We start from the raw sequence: 12,971 nt of genomic DNA, 5'->3' as shown, positions 1-12,971 counted from the left end.
TGCCAACATTTAAAACCCAAGGATATTTCAAATTTAAGAAAAAAATCAGAACTTTTAGCAATGAGAGGCTACTTCCTCTGTGTAATGTTCTGTTGATGTAAAGTAGTAGCTGCCCCTTTAGGCTGATGTAAAGAGGCCCCAATTTCCACTTTCCTCAAATCCCACCTGCTGACTCGACTCACATATATGAGCTGTCGCACCTATACAAACATTCAAGTATGTGACACTTGGTCTAGAATGATCTACACCAAAATGTTCTTTAGTAAAAAGTATTGTGACTGGTCCTAGGTTACAACCAATCACAATAGCCCTCACCTTCTCAAAACATACTCCAGCAGGAAAGACAGACAATTAAACAAGGAATTTCATAATTGCTTGGAAAGTATTAAAAGATAAGAAAATGAAGGGGGACCTTAGGAGCTCAAGATAGGAGCACACAGAGGAAGTGGTTTTTAAGCAGAGAACTGAAAGATTAATAGGCATTGTCTAGGAAAACAAAAAGGAGGTAAAGACAATTACAGGAAGACCTCATCAGTAAACACCTGCTGAGCAACTTCTATGAGCTGATAATCATGTGGGGAGATAAGGCCACCAGACCATCAAGAAAGATGAGCACATGGTTCATACAGGTTAATAATTTGAGCTAGGTCCTGAGGCAAGGAGGTGTTCTTTTTTTCTTTTTTTTAGTGTTTATTTATTTTTGAGAGAGAGAGAGTGAGACAGAGTGCGAACAGAGGAGGGGCAGAGAGAGAGAGAGAGAGAGAGAGAGAGAGAAAGAGACAGAATCTGAAGAAGGCTCCAGGCTCTGAGCTGTCAGCACAGAGCCAGATGTGGGGCTTGAACCCACAAAACATGAGATCATGACCTGAGCCAGAGTCGGGTGCTTAACCGACTGAGCCACCCAGGTGCTCCAGGAAGGTGTTCTTTTTAACAAAGTCACTGAAACTGGCAGGAAGAAGACTGAGAAAACAACATGACATGGTCATAAGAGCAGAGTATCCTCAGGCACTGCAAACTCTGGTGCCCAACATGCATGGGATCCCTGTATACAAGCCCCACATCCACAGGGAGCTGGCACGAGCTGAACTTGGAATGTGTTAACTGAGCATATATGGGGGAGGTCAATGGCCATGGGAACAGGTAGACCAGGGAGGTTTGATATGTCAGCAACGGATATGTCTGTCCCACCACAGTCCTGAAAAGTTGGATCATCAGATCTGTTAGTCTTGACAGGACTTATCTTCTCAACCAAAAATAAGGTTTGGGTCTTATGACCACTTGAAATGTTTCAGGAAATATGCCCAGCAATTTAAATTTATATATATACACACATATACATAATTTTACTTGTATATTTATATATCTATTCAAATGCTTATATATTTGTATGTGTTCTCATTTAATCCAATTTAATTACAAAATAAGTAATTAGGTAGAAATTAGTATCTCATTTTATAGAAGACATAACTGAGACTCACTGGTTATACATTTTTTTTCCTTTTTTTTTTTTTTTTTTTTTTTTTGAGAGAGAGAGAGAAGAGCGGGAGACGGGGCAGAGGGAGACAGAATCTTAAGCATGCTCCACACTCAGCGTGGAGCCTGATGCAGGGCTCAATCCCACATCCCTGGGATCCTGACCAGAGCCAAAATCAACAGTCAGGAGCTCAACCGAGTAAGCCACCCAGGTGCCCCTCACTGGTAACATACATCTTACTGAATGTTACACAACAGTAGTAGTAAATGGAGGAGCCAGGACTGAACTTAGACACTCCAACCCCAAAGCTCACATCCTAAGTTGGGGTTTTGCAAACTATAGGTTAAGACCCATTACTGGGTCATAACATCTACTTAGGCGTTTGCAATAAGTGTTTTTAAGTGAAATAAAATAGAATAAACGATCATGCTTCACACTAAGTATTATTTCATGAAGTTTTTATTTCTGATTGATGTGCCTACTAGGTCCCAATGTAAAATTATTTCTTACTATATATCATGGTTGAAAGAGTTTTAAAGCCATTGTTCTAAGATCTTATAAAGGTATATAAGAAGCAAGTCAAATCTACTTTTACATTTAGTAATTGACCCTTTTTGAAAGGATAAAATTACCCAAAATGAGGTCTGCTCTGAAAAATTCGTGGATTTATGATCACTCAGTAGAGGAGGGGGGTGGAGATAAAGATTTAGGAATTATATTCATTGGAATAGGAGGTTATGGTGTGGTAACAAACACCTAGCTTAAAATCACAAAGGTTTGCTTCTCAAAATCATGACATGCCCAGGTGCTCTGTGTCATACTCACCAGGGCCTTTAGCTGAAGGAGGCTATGCCTAAAAAAGGACTTTCACAATCCCATTGTGACTGAGGAGGAAATGTGGACAATAAGGTATTGGGTTTCAAGCTTCCACACTGAAGTTACACATGTCACTTCTTGCATTTTATTAGCATACAAAGCGCTGTCATCACAGCTAATTTCAAAAGGGCAGCAAGTACATCCTGCCATATATCTGGGAAGCAGAAACCCAAAATATTGGATGACCAACACTGATGACTGCCATAGGAATCACAGTCATGTAGACAACAGGTGAAGCTATGAGGATCAATGAGATCTTCTACTCCCAGGAAGGAAGAAAATGATAAAACACATTTTAATAATATCACCCCTATACTCATATTTCCAAAGCGCCTACTGGTAGCTTAAACTCACGATGTCCTGGGGCTCCTGGGTGGCTCAGTCAGTTGAGCATCCGACTTTGGCTCAGGTCATGATCTCGCAGTCTGTGAGTTCGAGCCCCGCATCGGGCTCTGTGATGACAGCTCAGAGCCTGGAGCCTGCTTCGGATTCTGTGTCTCCCTCTCTCTGTGCCCCTCCCCCGCTCATGCTCTGTCTCTCTGTCAAAAATAAATAAAACATTAAAAAAATTTTTTTAAATAAATAAACTCACGATGTCCCAAATCAAACTCATTATCCTCCCTACAAAGTGAGTTCCTTTGACTGTGCTTCCATTTTGATTAATATCACTACTATTCACTTAGTTGCCCAAGTGAGTCACCTTGGAGTCACCTTCAACTCCTCCTTCACCTTCACTGGCATAGCAAATCAATCACAGCCCTGCCTCCAATAAATATCTCACAAATCCACCCTTGCTTCTCTATTCCCTATTTTTCTTTTCTTTTTTTTTTTCTTTTTGGAATTTTCCAAATATCTTTTCTTGAAAATTCTCCCTATTGTGGAAAAACCCAGGTAAAGACACAATTAAAGAAGAAAACATTTAGAGAAACCTTAAGAGAAGAAAAATGGGGAAAGAGGAACAAGTGTCAGGGATATGTATATAGCTACCCTGCCTCAAAAGAAAGTCACCCTTTAGAGTTCTTCTCCCTGCCTCTAACTTGGAAGGTTTATACTTTTTGTTTTATTTTGTTTTTTATAAATTTATTTCTTTTTGAGAGAGAGAGCACACAAGTGGGTAGGGGCAGAGACAGGAGAACAGAAAATCTGAAGTAGGCTCTGCACTGTCAGCAGAGAGCCCGATGAAAGGCTCAAACTCACACACTGTGAGATCATGACCTGAGCTGAAGTTGGACGCTTAAACGACTGAGCCACACACCCCAGAAGGGTTATAGTTTTAGAGAGAGAGCCTGATTCCTTGCACAGAATAGTTTATAGTGTTCCAGGAGTTGAAATTGTGAGACTGCATAAAATCTCCAAGGGAAAAAATGGTGAAAAAGAACAGAAAGATAAAGAGTAAACTTTGGGATGTGCATATACTGATGAGTAAGGAATGAAAAGAAAGCAAAGTCAGAGAAAGACAGTAAAGAAATGGGCAGAAGAGTGGGAGAAGTAGGAGAATGAAGTGTGCACCAAAAGAAAGATAATCAACTGCTAAATGCAGGTACAGTCCAGGAAGAAGACCACCCCCAAGAATTTTTGACTTTGTCATTGAGTGGTTGTATCCTTAGAGTCAACAGATGCAGTGGGAGTGTGAAAAGAGGAGCTCGAACCCAGGCAGCAAGAAGTAAGGGGATGGTCCTGTGGCAGCAAAGGTGGCATCCTCCACCAAAAATTTGCTAGTGAGGTCAGAGAGAAAGTTCCATGAGACAATGAAACCAAAGGAAGATGTTGTCCAAGGTAAGGAAGACATGAACATTATGATTTTTTTTGACCAAGTGGAAAGAGAGAAGAGGATAGATCGAAAAAGGTAGAGAGAAAGGATAACTAAAGGAAAAGTATCCATTTCCTCTAGTCTACCCAACCCCAACCTAACCCCATTGCTAGAATAGCAGCTAAGGAGGGATAAAGGAGTATTTTTATCACTCCATTTTTTTTTCTGCCATTACCCTTTAAATGTACCCATTACTTCATATAAATTTTTTCACATAATAACTTTAAAAAAAGACTCGTCCATATTGATGAGAGAATTTTCTAAGTGGTATTTTTGGTAAGGTTTCCAACCTTGCCCTCCTCCCTCCAAAAAACTCCACTCTTTTATGAAGATATAGTTTGAAGTAATATTATTATTATTAGCTAGCATTTATTTCATCCTTATCATGTGTCAAAACTCTTGCTGATTGTCAATACAAATTTATGAAGTAGTTACCACTTCCATTTCCTGAATGAGAACACTGAGGTCAGAGTAGTTAAGTAATTTGCGAGGGTAATATTTACTCCACTATCTAGGGCTTTCATCCACTCTGGTACAATGACTAAGCTAGCGATTCATCATCATACAGAAGAGCTAATAAAAACTTTGGAATTCTACCGCCTTTAAAATACTAAAAAAATCAAGAGGAAGGTATATAGTTTATTTTCTTCTTTTCCTAGCCATTGAGATGAGAATCAAATACAAGTTACAATGTTTGTATTCATCTTCCACCAGCAATCAATGAGATTCCCTACAACTTCCTCAACATTGTGTGTCATCAAACATATGGATTTTTGCCAGTCTGTAGGTTAAAATATGTCATCTCAGAGCAGACTTAATTTGCATTTTTCTGTGCATGAAGTCTAGGATTTTTTTTTTTCATTGAAAAGCCACTGGGATTTCTTTTTCTGTAATCTACATGTATCTTTTTTTCCATTTTCTGCTATATTATTGGCCTGCTTCTTATCCATTTCTTACCCGTATAAATTAGAGTGATTAACCCTTTAGAAGTTGAAAATTTTGGGGACGCCTGGGTGGCTCAGTCAGTTAAAACTCTGACTCTTGATTTCACCTCAGGTCATGATCTCACAGTTCCTGAGATCGAGCCTCCGGTCATGCTCTGCGCTGACAGTGTGGAGCCTGCTTGAGATTCTATCTCTGTCCCTCTCTCTGCCTCTCCCCCACTCCCTCTCTTTCTCTCTCTCTCTCTTTCTCTGAAAATAAATTAAAAAAAAAAGAAGTTGAAAATGTTTGCAATTTATATTGTCTTTTGACTTTGATTATGGTGTTTTTTACGTGCAAAAGTTTTTTTTGTTTTTGTTTTTTTTTTTTTAGTGTAGTTGTATTTATCATGCTCTTCTTTTAGATTTTACATTATTGTCAGAAAGATTTCCCACTCTAAGGACTTAAGGGAATTTCCTTCACCTCCATGTTTTCTCCCAGTACTATCAAGACTTCATTCCTTAACTTAAATCTTTGATCCATTTGGAATATATTCTACCATAATGGTTGAGAAGATCTTTTTTTTTCAGATGTTTATAGAGTTGGCCCAACACTAATTTTTGAATAATCTACTTTCACCATGTACTAAATTCCAATACATATTGAGGTCTATTTTTGTGTAAATATTCTAGATTCTCTACTTTGTTTCATTAATCTGTTTCTATTCATTTACCTGGCACATGGTTTCATATTCATTTACCTGGCACATGGTTTCATCTACTTAAGCTTTAAAATATGATTTGATATATGGCATTACCTGTCTCGTTTCCCTCCCACCAGGTCCACCACCATACCCTTCCTTCTCAGCATTTTGTTGGCTATTCTTAATTTTCAGTGCAAATTTTGTAATTGAACTATCTAGTTTCAAAAAACCAAATTCTTATTTTTATTAGAATTAGCTCAGAAAAAAAATGACATCTTTATGATGTTAAGCATTTCTATTGATTTGTTCAAGGTTTGCCAGTAGAATTCTTTTGTGTTCCTAGGGAGTGTTTTAAAGTTTGTTGTCATACAGGGCGCCTGGGTGGCGCAGTCGGCTAAGCGTCCGACTTCAGCCAGGTCACGATCTCGCGGTCCGTGAGTTCGAGCCCCGCGTCGGGCTCTGGGTTGATGGCTCAGAGCCTGGAGCCTGTTTCCGATTCTGTGTCTCCCTCTCTCTCTGCCCCTCCCCCGTTCATGCTCTGTCTCTCTCTGTCCCAAAAATAAATAAACGTTGAAAAAAAAATTAAAAAAAAAATAAATAAAGTTTGTTGTTATTCTTACTGTTGTTTAAATAGGTCATTTAAACATGTATTCTTAGGTATTTAATATTATGAGTCACTACTATATCTGGGGTATTTTTCCCCATCCTATCTTCTGTTCGTATATGAAAGCTATCAATTTCTTTGTACTAATTTTGTTCCCACTAATTACCAAATTCTCTATTTGTAGCATTTTTTTCAACTAATTCTCTTGAGAATTTCAGGTAAAAGATTACATATTATCTACAAATAATGGTGTTTTATTTCCTTCTTTTCAGGTACCTGCTTTGGCTAGTACTTCTCAAGCAATGGTTAGTAATATTAGCAATAGCAGACATCCTTAACTTTTACTTGTCTTTAAAAGGAATGCCTGTTTTTGCCAGTCAACTTGATTCTGGCATTTCCATTGAGCCAAATACATTTTATCACATTAAGAAAATATTCATCTATCCCTATATTATTGGGATAAATATTTATAACGACTCTATTAGACTAAAATTTGAATCCTTTAACACTGTGGCAGATTTGAAACATGGGCACAAATTCTTTGACACTCCTTCCTCTAGAGAAGTGGGGTGTCTCTGCTTCCTGCCTTGAGTCTGTGTGGACTGGTACTTCAGCCAGTAGACCACAGCAGAAGTGATGCTACATGACTCTAGGGCTACTTCATAAAGGGCCATGCAGCTTTCTCCTTTTTTCTGGGAACACTTGCTCTTAGATTGCCAGTGTAAGAAGTCTGGTGATCCCGAAGCCACCATGCTGCGAGGAAGCCCAGGCAATATGGAGATATCACACTTTGGGGCTCTGGTTGAGTTCCAGCTGAACCCAGGCTTTAGTCATCTCAGCCCATGCACCAACCATGTGAGTGAAGAATCTCCCAGATGTGTCTAGCCCCCAGCCATTCAGATGAGGCCCCAGATACTATGCAGCAAAGTCACCTGTGCTGTTTTCTTACTCTCCCTCTCTTTCTTTTTCCTACTCATTTCTCTCTCCCCTTCATCACCCACTGGTATATTATTAATTTTCTGTTATCTTTGTACTGATAAATAAACTTTTCACTTTTATTACTTTATCTCTCAGCTTTAAATAAAATAATTTGTCAGTTATTCCCCATGAGGACTCAGCAAACTTTTTCTGCATTTCAGTACATCTTTCATATTTTCCTTTGACTCCCACCTCTCTTCTGTGTTCTTCTATTTCTGCTTTGTGGTCTTCATTCATCAAGGTAATTGCTTCATTGAGTATATTTTTATTTTAATTCATGGAAAATTGTGAGGACAAGATTTTTATCTACTTAGGAGTGTTCTCCATCTGCTGGTTAGTTTTGTTGCTTTTTCCCACATTTGTTCATCACAGGATCTTTCTAGCAATGCATTAAAAAAAAAAACAACTTTTCATCAGTGAATGAGTTACAATTTCCCAAATCAGCCATTTTCAAGAAGTTCTTTTACTAGGGAGGGGCCAGGGTAGCCTTCCAGGCTCCATTCTCCTTCACTGCTGCCCTAGAATTAGGCTGTTCCCTGCCAATACAGCTCATCTTCAGATTCTTTATTAAGCCCTTTACTGTATTTCTCAAAGCAGGAGAGGAGCACTCCCACACCAGCCCTGCTAACCTGAATTCCTGTGCAATTTTGTTAACATTAGCACTTCGAGTGAGCCCTGCCCCTTCAGGAAGAGTACTTTTTGCTGGCACCCCCTGTGTTCCACCATCCCCGGGATGTCTCACCATCTGGGCTGCTTCTTTTTGTTTCCTCCTCTACAGCTACTACACAGTGTCAGCTTCTCTTGGCAGCTCTAACAGGTGTTGCCGAGTCTGTGGTTTATATTTGTCTCCTGGTTGAAAATGACAGGGGCTCTTCCTTTTCTGTTTTTTTTTCTTTCTTTTCCTTTTGTATGATCCCTAAGACAAGAAGGGGGGAAGTGCTGTCATGCAGCCTCATGCATACCAGGAGTCTGACAACATTATTAGGGATATACTCTTCTCTTGAGAAGCTTTATGCTTCCCATTTTATCATGGTTGACTTTAGTTTTGTTACTCTGATTTTAATGAATTTACCCTCGATAAAAATAGTTCACTTTCTTCTCACTCAGTGTGTGTATAAAACTTGTTTAGTCCATCAGAGGCTTTCTTAGCTAGAGTAAACCATCTCATCTGGGAAAGCATAAAAATAATGTAAAGGGAATGATAAGCCCAGATGCAATAGAATTCTTCCACTCAGTCAATCCTGAAATGGAAGCAGGATTACTGCAAACCAACTTATGATGCCTTACCAGATGCTGAATTGGATCCCGCTTTAACTCTGCAAGATGACAGGATGAACTTATTTTCTTTCATGTAATGAAACCAGGATCTTTCATGGTCAGTAAGAGTGTGGAAGCATCTGGATTCATTGACTGCAACAGACCTTAATAGTGTGTAACTCGCTGGGGGAAAATTGTGTGTATCATATTGTCATTTTGCATCTGTTACTCTGATTAGCATCATTGTAATACATTCAAATTCATTAATGGTGGCTACTTTGGATCCCTAAATAATTAATGGAATCATAGGTGTCTCCCTGAGCAACAACCCAATGGCACTGAGTATTAGGCAGTGCTGTGAGCTCTGAATAAACAGCTCTGACATGGCTGCATCTGTTTCACCAGGCACCTCCTCTTGCACCAGCTTTCTTAGCCAAGCCTGCAAAAAGGTGCAGAGCCAAGAGTAGAAACCAAAGGACAGAGTAAAGCAGTCCTCGTGCATCATTGTGGTTTTAAATGTAGGATACCAGCGGTGGCTGGTGAAGCATGTCTTGGTTTCGGCTCAAGTCATGATCTCATGGTTCATGAGTTCAAGCCCCGCGTCAGGCTCTGTGCTGACAGTGCAGAGCCTGCTTGGGATTCTCTGTCTTCCTCTGTCTCTGCCCCTCCCCCACTCACTTTCTCTCACTCTCTCTCAAAATAAAGAAATAAACATTTAAAAAATAAAAGATAAGTGCATGATGCCAGGACCCAAGTCATCCGGTGACTCAGAATCTCTGGATGGTGGTGCCTGGGAATCAGCATTTTAATAGCCACCCGAGTGATTCTTGTGTGCCCTAAAGACTAAGAAGCTCTGGATAGAGACCTCTTGCTCAGGGAAAAAAAAAGGTTAGCAAGATGGGTAAAATATGAATTTTCCTTACCCCAATGCCTAATAGCATTTCAAGGCTTGAAGGAATTTCTCCTACTTCCTACTTACAAAAAATCTCTGCCTACTCTGCCTGATTTTGTTTGCTCTGCCCAGTTCAGCATGTACTCTGAGGATGAACATTTGACCACATGTGAAGCAAAAATGCTAATATTCTGAGATATTTCTGAGAGCAAATTTAAAGGCATAAAAAGGAAAAGCCAATTTATTAGACCATGATTAAAAACGCGCACGCAATTAACTATGAAAGTGCTTGTTTCCCAATATCCCGAGGACAACGATTCTTGGCAGATTTTTCAATTTATCTGCATTTCATCAAAGTAGAAGACTATACACATAAACGGCAGTGGCATATCCTGGGGCATTGCAGAGGTCATGAAAGATCTATAATCCACACAAATTGCAAACATTAATAAAGATAATACCCTAGTCAGGAACTGTGCAGCTAATGTGTGTTTGTAAATGTCTCAGAGACTAGATGGAAAGAGGAGGAAGAGAGAGAGAAATGAAAGTAGAAAGTGAAGGGTACCTGGATGGCTCAGTTGGTTAAGCCTCCGACTTTGATTTTGGCTCAGGTCATGATCTCATGGTTCCTGAGTCCGAGTGTCACATTGGGCTCTCTGCTGTCAGTGCAGAGTCCGCTTCTGATCCTCTGTCCCTGTCTCTGTGCCCCTGCCCCTGCTTGCGTGCTCTTGCTCTCCCTCTCAAAAATAAACATTAAAAAATTAAAAAAAAAAAAAGAAAAAGAAAGAAAGAAAGAGAGTAGAAAGCAAAGGTGGGGGAGGGGAGGAGAAGAACAAATCAAGGAACTCTGAAGCAATTTACACACCAGAAATCACAGTCATCCTGTGGAAGGAAGCCAGCATAGGTCGGCCTTCTTCAAGGCTGCACTTCCGGACGCCCTCTAGAAAGTATCCACAGATGAGCTCAGTGGCCCCACTCAAGGTGACCACTAGAAAATTAAACAATTAGCAGTATATCAAAGTAGCCAAAAGGAGCCAGAAAAATTCTTGCAAACTCCAGATGTCTAAGTCACTACTCACACAGCAAAATGTCATGAGCACATGAAGCTAATACATGGCAGGCAAGAGACATCATTTGCAAACGGAAATGAGTATTGAGAGAAGAACAAATTTTAGCAAAATGGTACTCGTTAGCCACCATTTGTCAGGCCTTATTAAGTGTCATGCATTAATTTATTTAAATTTAATCCTCTCCGCAACCTTTCCAGAGTACACTCATTTTACTGAGGAGAAAACTAAATATGTGGTAAGGACATTCATCTTGTGACTAGTGGAGCCAGCCGTACAATCTAACTCCAAAGTCCATGCTTTTACCCACAATCCTACAGAAGAGGCTGGATCCCTTCAGTGAGTTACGCTTGAAAATTGCCCTTCTGGTAAGATACACAGGAGGGAGAGGCTCCATCTTTGGGTCTACATTCATTTTGGCTAGATGAGAGATGCCGAGAGATCTAGCGACACTAACCTGGCTTTGGACATAGGTAGCACAGCTGACATTATGGATGAGAGCTGAGACCGGAAATGAAGAACTTCTGGGTCCATCAGACTGTTAACTTACACGTAGTTAGTAGATATTCATTAAATAAATTGCTTAATTTTTACTTTGCCAACCTGTATTCCCACTGTTAAACATAATATTGCCTGTCACATAGTAAATGCCCCATAAATTCACGATGAATGAATCAGTAAATACATGAACTGCTAAATGAATGAATAGGTTTATAAAGAACTAAGCATAGCCATACTTATCTGTAGGAAATCCTGGCACACAGACCAAAGCACCAGCCCTATTATCACCAGTTGTATTTGTAGACATTGGCCCCTAAGCTCTACACGAGTATAGTCACTGTCCGAGCTGCTTATGTAACAGACTGTGCCAAAAGCAGTAATAAATGAGGCTTAGGCCATTAGCATTCCCAGGCTATGACACACACCACCAGGGTTTTTGTCCATGGACATTCTTTTTTAGCATTTCCTTGCGCTGCCCTTTTACAGAAGAATCAATCTGGACTTTTAATCATTTGCTCTTTGACCTAAAGCGTATGGATTTACAGCATCCTTTTCAGGGCCATGGGATCTTTATCTTGGATTTTCCCAGTTTAAAAATCAATCTTAACTAATCAGAGCTAATTAGAGATCAACAAAAGCTTCCAATCTCTATCTAGGACCTGTGAATGTATTTTAAAACCTATACAATTTCTAACTGAGTTGAAGTTCATTTTATGGGCAAGTATAGGAAGGACCCATATTTAGCAAATAGATTCTTTAGTTGTACAAATTTCAATTAACAGATGCCTTAATGACGGAAAGAAATGGAGGAAAAGAAGTTAGACCTCCAAAGTTTGAAGCACGTTTTCACCACTATTAGGCGTGACCTTGAACAAATCACTAGGCCACACTAGATCTATTTGCCCCACTGAGACATGAAGTGTTGAGCTCTCTGCTAGTTCTACAAACACCCAAGTGTCATTTATTATAGTGCCTTGTTTATCAACAAGATGGTGAATTATTTAAGGATGTGAAGTAAACTTTCTTCTTCCATCTCTCCCATTGCTTCCAGAACAGTTCAACACAAAAAGCTAATTATTTGGTCAACTGGATTGTAGTAAATCAAGGTCCCACATGTTTGCCTAGCAAGAATATGAAAACTTTGCCAAATTTATATAAAGAAGGCACTTCAGTAATCAGAATATACTGCAGTTGGGGGTATTTTTCTTTTTTATTTCTCACACATGTGTCATCGTGTGTGTGTGTGTGTGTGTGTGTGTGTGTGTGTGTGTGTGTGTGTGTGTTTAAGACAATTTATGCTTCTTTCACTCTTGGTTAAAAATTTTAAGGGTATTCATGATTTCCCCAAGTGAAATTTCCATTGAAAATGGAAAATACTCAATTTCTGTTTGCACTAAATGGTTTAAAATGCATGACAATTAACAAATGAGTCACAAGCAGCCTCTTCCTGTATCTAATGCACTGCAAGCCAGATTCATCAATTACAGCAAGGATACAATATTCACTTTACCAAACATCCAGGTTTCTTAGGCTTCGTGCCTGTTTGTTTGTTTGCCTTCTATTCTCTTTCTACGTGCTCTATTCATAAATTGTCTCCAGCAAATTATAGCAAAGGTGTCTCTCTTCTCTATTGCCACTTTGCAATCTATACTTAACTGCAGGGTAACAGCAATGGAAGCCATAACTAACAGCACCAACTCCAGCCTTCTAAATCTGCAACTACAGCTTGGGAAGAATCTTGTATCGGGGTGTTACATGCTAGATTTGATGTGGATGTTGTAGTCTGAAGCGAAAATTATTTCTACAGCTGGAATATAACATTTGCATAAGTTACAATTAAAAGGGAAAATATAATTACAAATTTTCAACTTAATTTGAATGGTTTGTA

At 39.4% G+C, this 12,971-nt stretch overlaps 1 protein-coding gene across 1 annotated transcript in view; it reads right to left on the bottom strand.

Annotated features, from left to right (window-relative positions):
• RWDD3 (RWD domain containing 3) overlaps nt 1-12,971 on the bottom strand; it is a 148,963-nt gene that overhangs the window by 44,158 nt on the left and 91,834 nt on the right. The gene's annotated exons all lie outside the window — the stretch shown is intronic.

This window comes from Leopardus geoffroyi, chromosome C1, assembly GCF_018350155.1.
Source record: "Leopardus geoffroyi isolate Oge1 chromosome C1, O.geoffroyi_Oge1_pat1.0, whole genome shotgun sequence".
Taxonomy (NCBI): Eukaryota; Metazoa; Chordata; class Mammalia; order Carnivora; family Felidae; genus Leopardus; species Leopardus geoffroyi.
This window is presented reverse-complemented; position numbering and strand designations above follow the sequence as displayed.